The sequence below is a fragment of the Schistocerca gregaria genome, chromosome 2 (assembly GCF_023897955.1).
Source record: "Schistocerca gregaria isolate iqSchGreg1 chromosome 2, iqSchGreg1.2, whole genome shotgun sequence".
NCBI classification, from domain to species: domain Eukaryota; kingdom Metazoa; phylum Arthropoda; class Insecta; order Orthoptera; family Acrididae; genus Schistocerca; species Schistocerca gregaria.
The window spans coordinates 36,665,536-36,683,064 of NC_064921.1; the positions used below are offsets into that span (position 1 = coordinate 36,665,536).

A 17,529-nucleotide genomic window follows, 5' to 3' on the forward strand; every position below is an offset into this window, starting at 1 on the left:
GAGCAAGTGACAGTTTTCCTGGACCTGTTGCACTAAGGGATGGGCGGTGAACAGAGCACAGATGCTTTGAAGGGCACTGAGTGTGTCTGAGTTGATGACACAATTTAAAAGCCCGTGTCCCCAATGTACTCCGTGGCCTGATACAGGGCGAAGAGCTTTCCTGTAAATACCGAGCAGTGTGCCAGAAGCTGATACCGAAAAACCTCGGTGCCAATAACGAAGGCACACCCGACACCACGGTCAGTCTGACAGCCATCAGTGTACACAAAGGTACTATCCTGAAGTTTCGTGCAAAGGTCGTTAAACTGAAGGTGATAGAGCAAGTCTGGAGTAGTATCCTTAGGAAGCGAATGAAGGCCAAGGTGAACACAGGCCGCCAAGGTGAACACAGGCTGCCACACAAAGCCGAGGTGGTGAAGGGTTCACAACCACCAGGAAAGCTGCAGGTAGCGTGAAGATAAGCTGCCGGAGCAAGAGGCAAAAGTGAACTCCAGGAGCTAACAGGAGAGAGGGACACACACCATGCTGGCGATCACAGGAGGTGGCCACGCATGGCAGACAAACGGCACGTATACCTGCTGAGGTGAAAGTCATGGCAGTAGGACAGCACTAGTTCAGCAGCTTCTGCATACACTCTCAATCAGACGAGTGTAAAAAGTGTAAGTGGCCAAATGGATATCACGATGGTAGATAGTATTGAGACAGTGTAAGAGGGACAAACATAAAAAAGCACCCATAGTCTAGTTTCGAACAGATAAGGGACGGGTACAGAGGAGGGAGGTTCGATCTGCAGCCCAGGAATATCGTTGAGGACACACAGGACACTGGGGGACTGCATACAGCGGGCTGCCAGATAAGAGACGTGGGAGGACCAAGAGGGTTTCCTATCAAGCATGAGCCCCAGGATTTTTGTAGTTTCAATGAACGGGAGAGCAAAGAGCCTAAGATGTAAAGATGTTGCGAGAAACCAATGGTGCCACCAGAAATTCATAAAATCGGTTTCGTTAGTGGAAAAATGAAAGCCACTGTCAATGCCCCAGGAGTAAAGACAATCAAGACATCACAGAAGATGCTGCTCAATGAGGCAGGTCAGTGAGAACTGCAATAGATGGCAAAATTGTTAAAAAAAAGGTAACTGGAGATGCCCAGCTGGAGGCAGGCCATTATAGCGTTAATGGTGATAGCAAGGAAATCAATGTTCAGGATGGAACCCAGAGGCACACCATTTTCCTGGATGAATGTTTCTGACAAGGCAGAACCCACACGTACTTTGAAAACAGGGTCTTTTAAAAATTCCTATAGGAAGTGGGGGAGGTGGCCATGGAAGCTGCACGTGTAGAGAATATGGAGGATACCAGTCCACCAGCAGGTGTCATAGGCTTTCTCCAAATCGAAAAACATGGCCACAGTCTGGGATTACACAGAAAACTATTCGTGACATGGATGGACAAAGTGACAAGATAGTCAAATGCAGAACAGTGTGCTTGAAATCCACATTGTGCACTGGTTAGTAAGACTCGAGCCTCCACAGCAGATGGACATGAATCATAGGTTCCATCACCTTGCAAACACATCTGGCGAGAGAGATGGGGCAGTAGCTAGAAGGACGGTGTTTGTCCTTGCCGGACTTAGGTACGGGTAAGACAGTAGCTTCACACCAGCATCTGGGAAGCGTGCCCTCTGCCCAGATGTGGTTGTACGTATTAAGCTGCAAGTGCTTGCCCGCAAGAGAAAGAAGCTGCAACATCTGAATGTGAACAGTGTCTGGCTCTGGGGCGGATGATCAGGATGATGATAGAGCACGATCTAGATCCCTCATAGTAAAGGCCGCATGGTAGTGTCCACGATTCTGAGAAGAGAAGGGTATCACCCAAGCCTCACCACTCATTTCCGATGGAGCAAGAGGGAAGAGATTGAAATTTCCAAAAAATGGCAGCCCAAGATGTTGTGGAGATAACAATAGGGTTGACGATGACAATCTTCTACTGTCAGGTCAGAAATTGGGGAAGAGATCTTGGTCCGAGAGAGCCGTTGAAGGTTTCCCCACATGAAAGAGGAGGGAGTGGAACTGCTAAAAGAACTATAGAATGAAATCCTGCTAGTTTTTTCGCTATCGCAATGAACGCGATGACACTGTGCATGAAACCGTTCATAACAAATGCACTTTGTCATCATAGGATGACAGTTAACAATGCGGACAGCACGTCTCTGCACACGAATTGCGTAGTGGCATGCCTCAGTCCACCAAGGGACCGTGACACAGTGTGATAAAGAGGAAGTACGAGGAATGGAACGTTCTACAGCAGTAAGGATAACATTTGTAAGATATTCCACCTGGTCATCACAACTGGTTCAAAAGGTTCTGAGCACTACGGGACTTAACATCTTAGGTCATCAGTCCCCTAGAACTTAGAACTACTTAAACCTAACTAACCTAATGACATCACACACATCCATGCCCGAGGCAAGATTCGAACCTGCGACCGTAGCAGTCCCGCGGTTCCGGACTGCAGCGCCTAGAACTGCACAGCCACCGCGGCCGGCCATCACAACTGGCGAAGCCGCCAGTCGGCCTTAATAAGCTGCCATTTGGGTGTGCGTGCAGGTCGGTTAAGGGTCCGCAAATGGGTATTAGATGGGAAATGGTCGCTCAAGTAGGTGTCAGAAAGAACGGACCACTACAAGAGATGGGCAAGCTGCGCAGTGCAGAAGTATAGGTCCAAATGGGAATAGGTGTGTGAGGAGTGAGAAAAGAATTTCGGTGCTCCAGTGTTAAGGCAAAAGAGGTTAAGTTGAATAAGAAGATCAGCCAAACGGGCACCACTCTGATGGGTTCTGGAAGAACCCGAAAGAGGATGGTGCGCATTAAAGTCAGCAAGCACCAGAAATGGGTAGCTGCCCAATAAGCTGGAGGAAGTCTGCCCTTGTGGCATCGAATGACAGAAGGATGTAAATGGTACAAAGGAAAAGATCAAGTGAGGAAGGAAAAGGCTTGTAGACGGGCAACCAGAGACACGGGTTGACTATGTATGTCATCCCTTATGAGCAGCACGACTCCCCACAAGATGGAATGCCGACCTCGGGGGGAAGGTCGAAACAGACTGGGAAGAAATGCAAAACCTCAAGGCAGCCATGAGGACACAATTTTGTTTCCTGAAGGCAGAGTGCAAGTGGACGCTGCGATTCTAAAAGCAGCCATAATTCCTCTTTGTTGTATCAAAGGCTGCAAATGTTACATTGCAGGAGAGTCATGATGAGGAACACAGGAAGGGCTGCAACCTTGGCAGACTTACTGCTACAGGGCACAGAAGCAGGAGAATCCTGCTCCACGAGATCTACTGTCTCTTTCTTGTGATGTCGGCCTGCGGAGTCCAGTGCAGAAAAATTGTCGGTGGTGTGCACCATCAAAAAGGATCTTCGAGTCGGTAAAAGAGAAGACCATATGCCTTTGTTGGACTTTTTCAAGCCTTTCTAGTCAGCTGAGGAGGACTCGTGTTGTTGGCTCAAGTGATGTAGGAAGTCTTCACGGGGGTATTCCTTCTGTCCTTTCCGCCTGCCGGTCGTGTAGCTGGTGACTTCGACCCACAAGCCGAGAGTTTGATGGCTTGTTGCACAACTGGACGAGGGGACAGCAATGCTACCATGACACTGGGTGATTTCACCACATTAAATCTGAATTTGTGGTCGCATGTCTGCGTGGCCATGGCCTTCGTGGAGCAAGATGCAGCAAAAACAGTACTATAAGTGCCAGACAGTGGAAAGCAGGGTTTGCGACTAGCCAGTAACTTGTAAGCTACCAGTTAAGGAACTTTTTCCTTTACCCGGATCTCCCGGACAGCCCGCTCATCAAGATATGTGGGACAATCTCGAGAGGAGGCAGCAGGGTCACCACTGCAGTTGATACAGTGGGGGAGAAAGAGGAGGACAATCGCCCTCGTGCACATCCCTACCCCAATTTACACCCTTTGGTGGGTGTCAACAAGACATTCGAGCGTGGTTGAAATGATGACACTGGTAGCAGCGCATCGGGTTCAGAATGCACAGTCGGGTTATGATTATTTCACAGACTGCTTTGATCTTGGACGGAAGCACCACTCTATCACAGGTGAGAAAAAGGAGGGCGTGTGGGCGCTAAAGAGGCATCTATGTTTTTCATCACTCGATGTACAGCAATGTGACCCCGATAAGAGTGGCACGTTTGGATTTCGGCCTCAGTAAGACTGTCGAGCAGCCCAGTGTAAATAACACCACGGGAAGAATTCAGAGTTCTACGGGCCTCAACACAAACAGGATGGCTGAGGAGAAGCGAAGCGGCACGTAGTTACTGTACTTGAGAATCACAATTGGTTTCCAAAAGCAACGTGCCATTTTGTAAACGAGAGCTGGATATCACAGGGCCAGCAGTTGCATCAAGACCTTTCCGAATAATAAATGGATTTACCATTGCGAAGGACCGGCCGTCTTCTGTGAATGAAACCACAAGGAACTGTGGTGTAGCTGGAAGGGTCTTGGAATCGTCAGCCTCATTCTGTTTACGTTTCACAGTCATTGATTACGAAGATGACTGGCTCATTGCAAAGAAATCCCCACGATTGCCAGTGTCTTTGATGGCATGCTTCTTCCAACTGGGGGGCCCGCTTCTCAAGGGGGGCACACCCACCTTAGGTGATTGTTCACACCTCCCAAACACCTGGAAGAGGGGCGAGGGGGAGGGGTGGCAGCTTGACAGATACTACATGGATTGGTACCATATAAAGATGCCATAACAAAGAGAAAAATGAGTTTTTTATGCTATTCTCCAGATTCGGAAAGATAGGAAATTTGATTACAGCATGTCTAACAAATACCTGTTACTTGTTCAAAGTATGTAACACCTCTGGTTAGGTGACAGTTTATAAAGGGTGAAAGTATTTGACCATGAAACAGGTCTCACAAGGGCGAATGTAATGTTCCTTGTACGACTATACAGGACAATTTCCAAATAGAGCCTCGTAAACTCCCCCCCCCATGGGAACTGGTAAGTACCATAATTACAATTGGGTGTATACAAAATTTCTATTGGCAGTTTGGGATAAATGAATCCACGATACTGGTTTGATTTAAATGTGGAATCTAAATGAGTAGAGGTTATTACTGTGACATGTGGGTTTTTTAGGTTAGAGAATTCCCACCCTAGGCCTGACAAGACGCCTCCCGAGACGCGACAAGGTAGTACTGGTAGTAGGCAAAACGCAACAGGGAATAACAATATTAATGTGGTAATAGTAAACTGCAGGAGAATCTATAGAAAGGTCCCAGAACTGCTCTCATTAATAATCGGTCACAATGCCCACACAGTACTAGGGACGGAAACTTGGCTGAAACCAGATGTAAACAGTAATGAAATTCTAAACTCAGTTTGGAATGTATACCGCAGAGACAGGCTGGACAGTGAAGGGGGAGGCATGTTTATAGCGATAAAAAGTGCAATAGTATCGAAGGAAATTGACGGAGATCTGAAATGTGAAATAATTTGGGTGAAGGTCACGGTTAAAGCAGGCTCAAACATGGTAATTGGATGTCTCTATAGGGCCCCTGTCTCAGCAGCTGTTGTGGCAGAGCACCTGAAAGAAAATTTAGAAAATATTTTGAGTAGATTTCCCGACCATGTTATAGTTCTGGGTGGATATAGACTGGGAGACTCAAAACGTTTATAACGGGTGGAAGGGACAAAGAATCCACTGACATTTTTTTAAGTGCATTATCTGAAAAAACCCATGTGGAGTTTGCTGGTCTCCCATCGGGCGCCTCCCCAGGTGGCGGATAGGGAAATGCTCACCAGATATGGTGGGTACCGGGGAAATAAAATACCCGGGGTGGACCAAAACTAGCAACTGCTGCCTTGTAGTATGATATTGGCTTATCAAAGGCTAAAGGAAGAAAACCTTGAGTAAAAATTACCTGGTCCTCCAGGTTGGGGATTGTGCAGTGGGCCAGCTCCTCACTCACATAAAAACATAAAAATGCTAAAAAACCTAATAATATGCCTCGGAAAAATTGGAACTTTGGACGACGAACTGGCGATGAGAAACGGAAAATTATGTTTGGATGCTGGAATGTGCAAGGTATTTCCACTAAAATAAATTTACTACCTTCCGAAATTGACATGTTCAACATGGATGTGGTCGTACTCTCTGAAACAAAGAAGAAAGGCCAAGGAGAAGAAGAACTGGATAATTATGTACATATCTGGAGTGGGGGATCAAAAGCAGTAAGAGCCAAAGCAGGAGTCTCCATTATGATAAAGAAATCATGGAAAAAAAAGAATCACAAATTGGACGTTAATCAATCAACGTATTATAACTGTTGAAATGACATTATTTGCTAGGGAAGTTGTGATTATTGGCGTATATGCACCCACGAACGACACAAAAGATAAGGAGAAGGATACATTTTGGGACACCCTCAGGGAGACTATTGAAAAAATCCCAAGAAGAAAGGAACTGATTATCATGGGAGATCAGAATGGAAGGGTAGGAATAAGAGAATCTTGTAGAGTAGTAGGAAAACATGGAGAGGACGAATATAATGACAATGGGGAACGATTGATTGCAATTTGTGAACAATTTGATCTAAAAATTACCAACACATTTTTCAAACATAATGACATTCATAAATATACTTGGCAAAAGAACACCAAAGAACTTCGTTCTACAACAGATTATATTATCATTAGGCAAACAAGTAGTTTCAAAGCAGTAGACGTCAGATCTTATAGAGGAGCCCAGTGTGGATCAGACCACTATCTAGTTAAAATGAAGTCTTTCTGGCCATGGAAGAATGCAAGGAGTGGTACAAGTAACATAAATAAAACGAACCAGACTGAGAAAGATGAAAATTTGCCTTTTAATACTGACAGCCTACAAGACGAAAGTATCAAAACACTCTTTGCGGCCAGGATGGAAAGGAAACTGGTTGAATCATTTGAAGGAAGTACAGATGAAATATATGACTATATAAAAGCTAATGTGAAAATCATAGCAACAGAGGTGTTGGGTAAAAAAGATAGCAACCATGACCGTGCAGCAAAGTGGTGGTCAGAGTAACTAGAGGTCCTAGTTAGAGAAAAACGAAATGCGTTCCTTCAGTGGTTGAATGATAAAAATAAGGATGGCAAAAAATGAAGCATGGGAAAGAACATGTGCCAAGGTGAATAGCAAATTAGGATTTGGGAGAGCAAAAGAAGCATGGCCAGTATTGCAAGGGCTTCAACAGGATACAAAAAGCAAAACTAATCTCCAACTGATAACACAAAAAGAATGGGAAGAGTATTTCTGAGAATTATTAAATGAGGACAGAGAAGAATATGTAGAAGAAGGAACAGGGGAAGATAAAGGACATGAAGATGATGAGATCCAGATTTTAGAAAGTGAAGTACTTCAGGCGTTGAGAACAGGAAAGAATTGTAAATCACCGAGACCAGGCAATATCAATCTGGAGTGTCTGAAATATGGTGGTGACAAAATTGTGAAATTGATAACACAGCTCTTCAACAAAATGATACGTGGAGAGTCAATACCCAATTAGATGAAGCTAGGTTACATTAATACAATATTTAAGAAAGGGGATCGCAAAATTTGTTCAAACTATCGAGGAATTTGTGTTACAAACACATTAATGAGAATTTTTGCAAAAGTAATTAAAAACAAACTGGAAAAAGATTTTATAACCCAAGAAGAACAATGTGGATTCACGGCTGGGAGATCATGTGTAGACCATATTTTCACATTACGACAGATTTTGGAGAAACATAGGGAAAAATAAAAAAATATAGGATTAATTTTCATAGATCTAGAAAAAGCGTATGATACTGTTCCAAGAAAATTACTTTGGAGAGCACTACGTATGGCAAACATAAACCCTTCCTTGATTAAAATAATACAACAGATGTATAAAGATAACATTTGCCAAGTGAAAGTTGGTAATAAACTTTCAGAGAAATTTAGAACAAGCAAAGGCCTTTTACAGGGCTGTCCCATGACACCACCATTATTTAAAATCTATATAGATATTAGCCTTAGAACATGGTCTCGTAAATGTAATAGTATGGGATTAGAAATAAGAGATGGAGTTTACCTACATCATTTATTATTTGCTGATGATCAAGTAGTCGTAGCACAAGATGGGGTGGCTGCTAACTATATGTGCAATCAACTAGCAATAGCATACAAAACTTGGGGTTTGAAGATTAATTACCAAAAAACATAATACTTGACTAATGATTCAGATGAGCTATACATTGAAGGAATGAAAATCAAAAAGATAAACACTTTCTGTTATTTGGGATCCATTTTAGAAACAGAGGGAAAATCAGAATCAGAAATCAAAAAAAAGAATTAGTAGCGGACGGAGGGTCATTGGGATGCTTAACTCAGTCTTATGGAGCAGGAATGTAATGAGCAGAACTAAAAAATTAATATACAAATCCATATTAGAGAATGTGGTTCAGTAAAAAATGGAGACCTGGACAATTAACATGAAGCACATTAAAAAATTACAAGCTCTAGAGATGGACTTTTGGAGAAGATCGGCAAGAATCTCCATGATAGAAAAGATAAGAAACACCAAAGTAATGAGAATGGAAATAAAAGAAAGAATATATGACGTAATGCATAGGAAGAAATTACAGTGGTACGGGCATGTACGACGGATGGAGAAAACCAGAATACCAAAATTGATACTGGAGTGGGAACCGGAGGGGAGAGGAAGAAGAGGGCGCCCTATGACCACCTGGATCCAAAATGTACAGCACACAATGAGGAGAATGGGTGCAGAGGAAGAAGACACACAAGATCGAAACACCTGGAGAAATATTTTGAGAACATAGTTTAAGAACGGTTATTGTTTATATTGTAATTTCCAAGTAAATTATTATGTTGGAGATAAACTTCTGTAATGAGGAAAAGCTCAAAATAATAATAATAATTATTATTATTATCTGAAAACTACCTTGAGCAGTTAAACAGAGAACCGACTCGTGGTGATAACATATTAGACCTTCTGGTGACAAACAGACCCGAACTATTTGAAACAGTTAACGCAGAACAGGGAATCGGTGATAATAAAGTGGTTACTGCATCGATGATTTCGGCCATAAATAGAAATATTACAAAAGGTAGTAGATGAGTATGTGCCAAGGAGGAAAGTAAGAGATTGGAAAGAGACACCGTGGTACAACAACCGAGTTAGAAAACTGCTGCGAAAGCAAAGGAAACGTCGCAGCAGACATAAACATAGCCAAAGCCTTGCAGACAAACAAAAACTAGGCAAAGCGAAAGGTAGTGTGAGGAGGGCTACGCGAGAGGCGTTCAATAAATTCGAAAGTAAAGTTCTACGTACTGACTTGGCAGAAAATCCAAAGAAATTTTGGTCTTATGTTAAAACGATAGGTGAATCAAAATAAAATGTCCAGACACACTGTGACCAAAATGGTACTGAAACAATGGATGACAGACTAAAGGACAAAATGGTAAATGTCTTTTTCCAAAGCTGTTTCACAGAGGAAGACTGCACTGTAGTTCCTTCTCTAGATTGTCGCACAGATGACAAAATGGTAGATATCGAAACAGATGACAGAGGGGTACAAAAACAATTAAAATCGTTCAAAAGAGGAAAGGCCGCTGGGTCTGATGGGATACCAGTTCGATTTTACACAGAGTACGCGAAGGAACTTACCCCCCTTCTTGCAGCAGTGTACCGTAGGTCTCTAGAAGAGCGTAGAGTTCCAAAGGATTGGAAGAGGGCACAGGTCATCCCCGTTTTCATGAAGGGACGTCAAACAGTTATGCAGAACTATATCTCTAACGTCGATCAGTTGTAGAATTTTGGAACACATTATGACTTTTCTGGAGACTAGAAATCTACTCTGTAGGAATCAACATAGGTTTCGAAAAAGACGATCGTGTGAAACCCAGCTCGCGCTATTCGTCCACGAGACGAGACGAGACTGATAGATGCCGTGTTTCTTGACTTCCGCAAGGCGTTCGATACAGTTCCCCACAGTCGTTTAATGAACAAAGTAAGAGCACGTGGACTATCAGACTAATTGTGTGACTGGATTGAAGAGTTCCTAGATAACAGAACGCAGCATGTCATTCTCAATGGAGAGAAGTCTTCCGAAGTAAGAGTGATTTCAGGGGTGCCGCAGGGGAGTGTCGTACAGCCAGGATAATTTGCCGCTCTTTTTTTTTATGCAAAATCTAGTTTTTCACGCATTTCAACATTTATGTCATCATATCTCATAAATAATTTTGCAGGCACTTTCAGTGGTATACGTGGATACCATCTGCAAAATGTGTTTCAAATAGTGTTAGCAGTAATAAATTAAAACAAGATGCATCATGCGGTAGTTTTACAGCAAGTGCAGTGATAATGTAGTAAGCAATAGACTTTTTACATTTAATGATTTGGTGGAGTATATCCACAAGATATTTCATGAAAGTTAGAAATTGTGTTTAAAGTTTATCAGAAGTTGGTTACTGCTCTCATTCGCAAATACTGGACGAATATAGTAGCAGTAATTTGCACCTAATAAGCTTAGCAGCTTCAAGCAATTTACACAGTTTCTGACTATGGAACTTGTCTCACTATGTCAAACCTTTAACACTAGATTTTCTCTATTAATGAGTAGATTAAGATAGGATTTTAAATTTTTCAGTTCAGTCATTCAGTCAATAATTATATAAAACTTTGAAAATCAAATTTTTATAGCCCCCGGAAGCCGTTAGATACGCAAGCCGCAACTAGGATTGTGAATCACAAACCATGCTAACTGCTTAGTAACACAGATCTCTCAGAGCTGCATTCATTTAACAGTAAATTGGGTAGCCACTGATGACCCCATAGCAATAATAAGACACGTTCGGGTGTTTTAACATAACTTTCACAAATTATATGTAAAATAAGGGAAAGGCAACCAGTCAGTGGATATTGTGGAGAATAGAAACACATAACTAGAAACTGTATTCACACTAGATTTCAAGCTCTCGCTCTTTTTTTTTTTTTTGTGGATAGCTGAGAAATGGGATAAGCGGTAAGTCGAGGCAGTGGGAAACAGGTTAGGGGATGTTTAGGTCAGGGGGACAGCGAGAGTGCAGGATATGGCAAAGAGACAATTCCCACCTGCACAGCTGAGAGAAATTATTGCTGGAACATGGTATCCAAATGGTTCAAACAGTGAAGCGGCTGTCGAAGACATTCGTGTTGTCACGTCCAGCACGTTCGGCAACTGGATCCTCGAGTTTCTGGTTTGCGACAGGTTGGCTGCAGCTGTACGTGCTAGTGGACAGTTGGTTACTTATCGTGACCAGATAGAATGCTGAAAGTAATTGCAGCACACCTGATATGTACCATGGCTGTTTTCATACCTGGCCCTGCCTCAAAGTGTAGGAGATGCCCGTGATTGAACTGCTGTAGGAATTGGTGAGTGGGAGTACAGGACAGGTCCTGCACCTGGGTCAGCCACAAGGAAATAACCGACAGGATTCAGGATTGGAGTAGGGGCGGACAAGGATATTCTGTAGTCGGGTGGCCAACAGAACTCTGCTCGGGTGGTGTGCATACGGTATCCCTTATCTTGGAGCATGACAAGAGGTAGCTGAACCCCAGGTGAAAGGCGTGGTTCAGATTTCAAGGCCAGAGTGATACAGGTTGATTAGTGCAGTGCCGGTTGCTGGCTAGTTAACAGGGTTGCTGGTGGCAGAAGAGGAGACGGCATGGGAGATCAGTTTATGGGCGAGCTGGATGGGATATTGTCTATCAACACAGGCTTCAGTCCAAGTTATCGGTGCATTTCAACAACTTCTACATTCTACAGCAGATTCAGGTTTGAGGCTGTAAGGAAGAAACTTTTGGACACAGAATGGGTTACAGCTGTCAAGTAGTCACTGTAAGTAGTCGGTGCACCTGATACGAACAGACTTAATTATAGTGTCATCTGACAGGTGGAGAACAGCATCCAGGTAGGTGGCTCACTGAACTGAGTTGAGAAGAACCAGATGAAGTGGATTTGGGAGTACGCAGACCGTGAAAATTGATGAGTCTGAACCGAACGAGGGGTTGTAGGTGCTGGTTGAATAGGAAGGATCCCTCCAGATGGCCCATAAATATGTTCGCATAGAATGGTGTCATGTGAGTCTCATGGCAGTTCCACAGAATTTTTAATAGGTTTGGCCTTTGAAAGAAAAATAATACTGTCGTCAAGATGTGGGTCAAGGTTTGTAAGCGTAGCGAGTACGATGTTTCAGTTTTCAGTTTGTAACAAAAATTATATTTATTTGTGCAGACACTACTAGCATGAAATACTCAAAAGTAAACTACCATCTGTCAAACCGACGTTGAGTTTTCTTTTACTATTTAGGGGAGCGTAAATTAATTATGCAACAAAGTGTCATACTGTGTGTGAAGTAAAGATTTGTTTGGGAAATTAATCACTTCCGACATACGAGCTGAGAAACTCAATACTGAAATTAGAAGATCTGAATCAGCTACTGCAGCAACTACATAAATTTACTGGGAGATTGACTAAACATAACAATTGAAAAGAAACAAGACTTTTTTCTCCAAAACCTTGATGAATCTGCACGCATCATTCTTTGAAGGTCTTTACAATCGAAAAAGATTACCAGTTAGAGATCAGCCAGCAGATGAAAAGCACCCCAAATACATGCGTGAAATCCATCATTAGTTATTTGAGAAAGAACTGAGCAGGCACAGGCAACCATTAACAGGCAAGAGTGAAACGAATATAAAAATTGATAAATCAGTAAATTGCACATTAATGTAGACTATTGAAAGATAAATTTTATACACATTATTTAAAAATAAAAGGAAAGAAATCCATCACCAGTTTAATGCTGCTAATCTCACACATATTTCAGTTGTTTAACTTACTATGGAGAAGATCAGAAAAAGGTTGTCATCGAATTCGCATTGAATGGCTTTTCTGTTAAATTACTAGTCTCTGACACAAAGGCACAAAATACGAACCCTTTTAGAGGTCTTGAATGAAAATATTTTGCAAAAGGATCTCTTGTATTTATCTTGCAGGCACAATACATATGAGACAATTACACTGATGGTTTTTGAATTAGTTCTTAGAGAAAGAATTCACAGCTATCTCATGGAGTACTTATCCATGCCCCAAAGGGATCATTCGAGGAGGATGACAAAAACCATTCATGTGTTTAAAAAGTTTATGTGCCTTGATGAAGCTGAATTGCAACAAGGACAAACTGCAGTTTGTTCTGTTTGTACTTTCATTAATGCTTCATATGTTGGAGCTAAATCCTGTGTCACTTCAGAAGCCAAAGCTCCGTATTTGAATTTCAGAATTCTTTCAAAACTACTTCACATGTATATACCACGATGTTGATATTGTCATCCTGGGTGTGGCTTTACAAAAACTGGAATATAATTCATGGTTCCCATCAATTCTTCTATCATCTTAATTTTATGACTAAAAATTACTACAATCACTACACTGAATCATAAAACAGAGCAACCAGACAAAGATAGTTAAGAATTCAAGCAAGAATATTAATGGAAATGAAATGCTTGTTTCTAGTACACTAAGAGTACTCTTATCCAAACAATCTGATTTGAGTGACAAGTTCCTTATGTCAGAACCCTCACAGTGGCATATAAATGAAGATACCAACTCTCTTCAGTTACTAAATTGAACACTGTAAATTATCCAATTGAAACAGGAACCAAGCTTATGGAATACAATAATAAATAAATTATACAGAAAAATTAGGAACAGAAGTTGTTGTACTTCATGCTGTGTAGGAGTTCCAGGGCAAAATAAGATTTCTTTGAAGAATAAGTATGTTTAAAGAAAAGTGTGATTTTCGGGTCATATGTGACTCAAGTACTTTGTATATAGTAGGTTTATAGGTTGTATTATTACAGTTACTGCAGCAATACAATATTAATACTTAAGTTCAAAGTAATAAAGTTTTTCGCTACTTTTGAACAGTATTTTTTAAATAAAAAGTAAATATGATTTTATGCCATTCTACGATGTTTCAAATGGGGAGGCACCCCTTCCCTTTTTTATATGGAGCTGAAATCATGAACAACTCATTATTTTTTGCAAAGAAAACAAGCTATGGGGCAGCACACAAGGAAACAGTCAAACTTGAAATATAAGATAATCACTAAATGTCTTGTTTTATCTTTGGAAGAAATTCAAAGATTGTATGTTTTATGCAAACTTTATTACACTATAATCAAAAACATAATATAAAGTTATCTTAAAAACTAGTTACTAAATCAAGCAGACAAACAATAATTTGTCTTGTGAGAAATTTGTCTTCTACTGTGAATCAAAATGACAAAGTGATAAGCAGGTTTCTTTGTCTGTGTGAAAAAGTATATATCACAAACAACTTAATTTTTACACATGTTTTATAATTGTAAAAAAGAACGAGACAGAACTGGCAACAAGACACCCACTACTGTTCCTGGAACAAGGACAGGCCACAACACTTCTGGGAATGAGGACTGACCATTACTGGAACCAGAACTGGCCGCAACCATTCCATGAATGAAGAAAGGCCACAACTGTTCCTGGAATGATCAAAGTAAGCTATGAACGACCATTCCTTAAAAATCATTCCTCGGTCTTTCCGTTCACTTTTGTGAACCATTACTGTGGACCCATTCAGTTACAAACAACCCACCTCTAGATGGGAAGTTAAGAGACAATACTTTGGAGGTTTCGGTCAACCAAGGCATAGGATTGTTCTCTGCGAGCATTGTAATCGACCATAATGGGGTGACCCTCAGAGATATCTATGGGATTGGGTTTGTGGAAAAGATAAACGGTAGGAGTGTGTGGGGGCTGGTGGTGTGGGGAGGGGTATGAATTTAGATGTCAGGTAATGAGATGTACCAAAGACTCTGGGATGGGATCATGGCAAAAGGCTTTGTATACAGACATTGTCAGGAAGTTGATAGAGACCCTCGGGCACATAGCCACTATCGCTCATGACCACTGTGGTGGATCCTTTTCTGCAGGAGTGATGGACGAACCACCTTCCACCCAGTCATCCCCTGGTAATCTTACAGGAATTCCTCACTTCTAACCTGGCCTCACCTTGCTTTCCTAAATCCCCCCTCCCATCTTTTTCCACCCCTCTCCCTTTCTCAGTCATCTTCACCTTCCTCTGCTGTTCTCCTTCCCACCTAGAATCTCTCTATATCTCATTCATCATCTACCCTCTGTACTCCTTTCATCCTGTTATGCAAACAGTGAGTCATCTGTTGAAAGAACTGCCTCTTTCCCGCAACCCACTCCTTGCATCCTCCCCTACCCTCTCCCCACCTCCGTCAGACCAGGCAACTGTTTTCACTAATCGACAATCAATATCAGTGTAGCCTGGCCACAAGAGTGTGGGTCTGGGTGTCTGTGAGTGAGTCTGTGTGTGTCAATGTGAGTACTTTTACTAGTTAGTTAGATAGTTGGTTGCATGTTCCATTGATCAATCACAAGGTACGGTAGTCGTCGTTATGTGGAACGTGTCAAGTGCACAAGAAATGCACATATGAAACAAGATTTTTTAAATATATACATATTACAATACAGAGTTAAAGATTAATATTTCTTTTATTTACCCCATTCCCTGAAATGGCGCAAAATGCATATACTATATTTATAGATTTATTTATTCCTGTTCAAGAATTCATCTAGGGTATAGAAAAAGTTGTCAAGCAGATATTACTTCAATTTACTTTTGAGGCTATTACTGCTATGTGTCAGACATTTTATGTCATCTGGTAATTTGTCGAAAATTTTTATAGCAGCATGTTTTACCCCTTTCTGTGCCAAAGATAGGTTGAGTGGAGGATAATGTAAGTCTCTCTTTTTTCTGGTATTATAATCATGAATGTCACTGTTGTTTTTAAACTGGTCCATGTTGTTGAGAACAAATTTCATTAGTGAGTAAATGTACTGTGAGGCTGTTGTAAGAATTACAAATCTTTTAAAAAGATGCCTACAAGATATGTGACTATGAAGCCCACACATTATTCTAACCACTTTCTTTTGAGCCATGAATATTTTTTGTCTAAATGTTGAGTTACCCCAAAATATTATTCTGTATGACATCAGAGAGTGAAAGTATGCAAAGTATGTTAGGTTACTAATTTCTATATCCTCAAAATTGGCAGTTATTCTGAATGCGAAAGTTGCCGAACCTAGTCGCTTTAGAAGATCCAAAATATGAATTTTCCAATTAATATTCTCATTTATATGTACACCCAAAACTTGGTATGCTCTGCCCTGTCTACTGACTTCTGTAAATGTGTTATATTTATTGAAGGAACTGTACTTTTTGCAGCAGAAAATTGGATGTTCTGTGTTTTTTAAAGTTTAGAGCAAGCTCATTTGCAGAAACTCAATGACTTTTCCAAAGACCTTATTTGTATCATTTTCAATTGGAGTTTCTTTTACTGGATTAATATTGTATCATCCACAAAAAGTGTCAGTTCAGCTTCCTGTTTCAGGCAGAAAGGGAGGTCGTTCACACTTATCAAGAACAGAAGGGGACGTATGATTGAACCCTGTGGAACACCTAATGTAATTTCACCCAAGTTAGATTTATTTAAATCACTTGACCCATATAAGGAAACTTTTTCCTTCCTGTTCTGTAGGTATGACTTACATCACTTGTATGCTATTCCATTTATACCATAGAATTGTAATTTCTGTAACACCATGTAATGGTTCACACAATCAAATGCTTTTGACAAGTCAGAGAAAATTCCTACTGGTGACATTTTACTATTTTACGACTCTATTATGTGGACAGTGAAATTGTATATTGCTATTTCAGTGTAACAGCATTTTTGAAATCCGAACTGTGATTTAGTAAGTATCGTATTACTGTTGAGATGGCTAATCACTACCAAGTACATTACTTTCTCGAAGATTTTTGAAAATGCTGTATGCAAGGATACTGGCCAATAATTATTGACATCTGTGGTGTCCTCATTTTTGTAGAGAGGCCTGTCAATGGCATATTTTAACCTCTCTGGGAAAATACCTTGAGTCAGTGATGCATTATATATGTGACTCACAACATCAGCTGTAACAGCTCCACATTGTTTTAATACCTTATTAGAGATGTCATCTACTCCAACTGAAAATTTATTTTCCAAAGATTTAATAATTTTACTTATTTCACAAGAACAAAACCTCAAAAGTTAGTGTGCAGACTATTTTCTGTTGAAAGGAAATGAGATTTTCCATTGTTTTACAGGTAAAACGTCAAAAATGGAAACCATTTGACTAATAGGAAAATTTCATAGTAGCTCGATGCATAAATGAACAAGCATACATAGTTGAGCATTTTGCTAAAGTTTAGTAAAAAGGTCATTTCCGGAGTTAGTACTATTTTATAGGTGTGTAGGCTCACTACAGAGTGCATTCTGCCATGGTTGTTATATTTATTTGCAAGAGTTATTTCTTATGAACTTTGTGCAGTG

The 17,529-nt window shown here is 40.9% G+C and overlaps 1 protein-coding gene across 1 annotated transcript in view; it reads right to left on the reverse strand.

Moving 5' to 3' along the window:
- Positions 1 to 17,529, reverse strand: part of LOC126336269 (putative E3 ubiquitin-protein ligase UNKL) — a 253,332-nt gene that overhangs the window by 174,987 nt on the left and 60,816 nt on the right. The window lies entirely within an intron of this gene.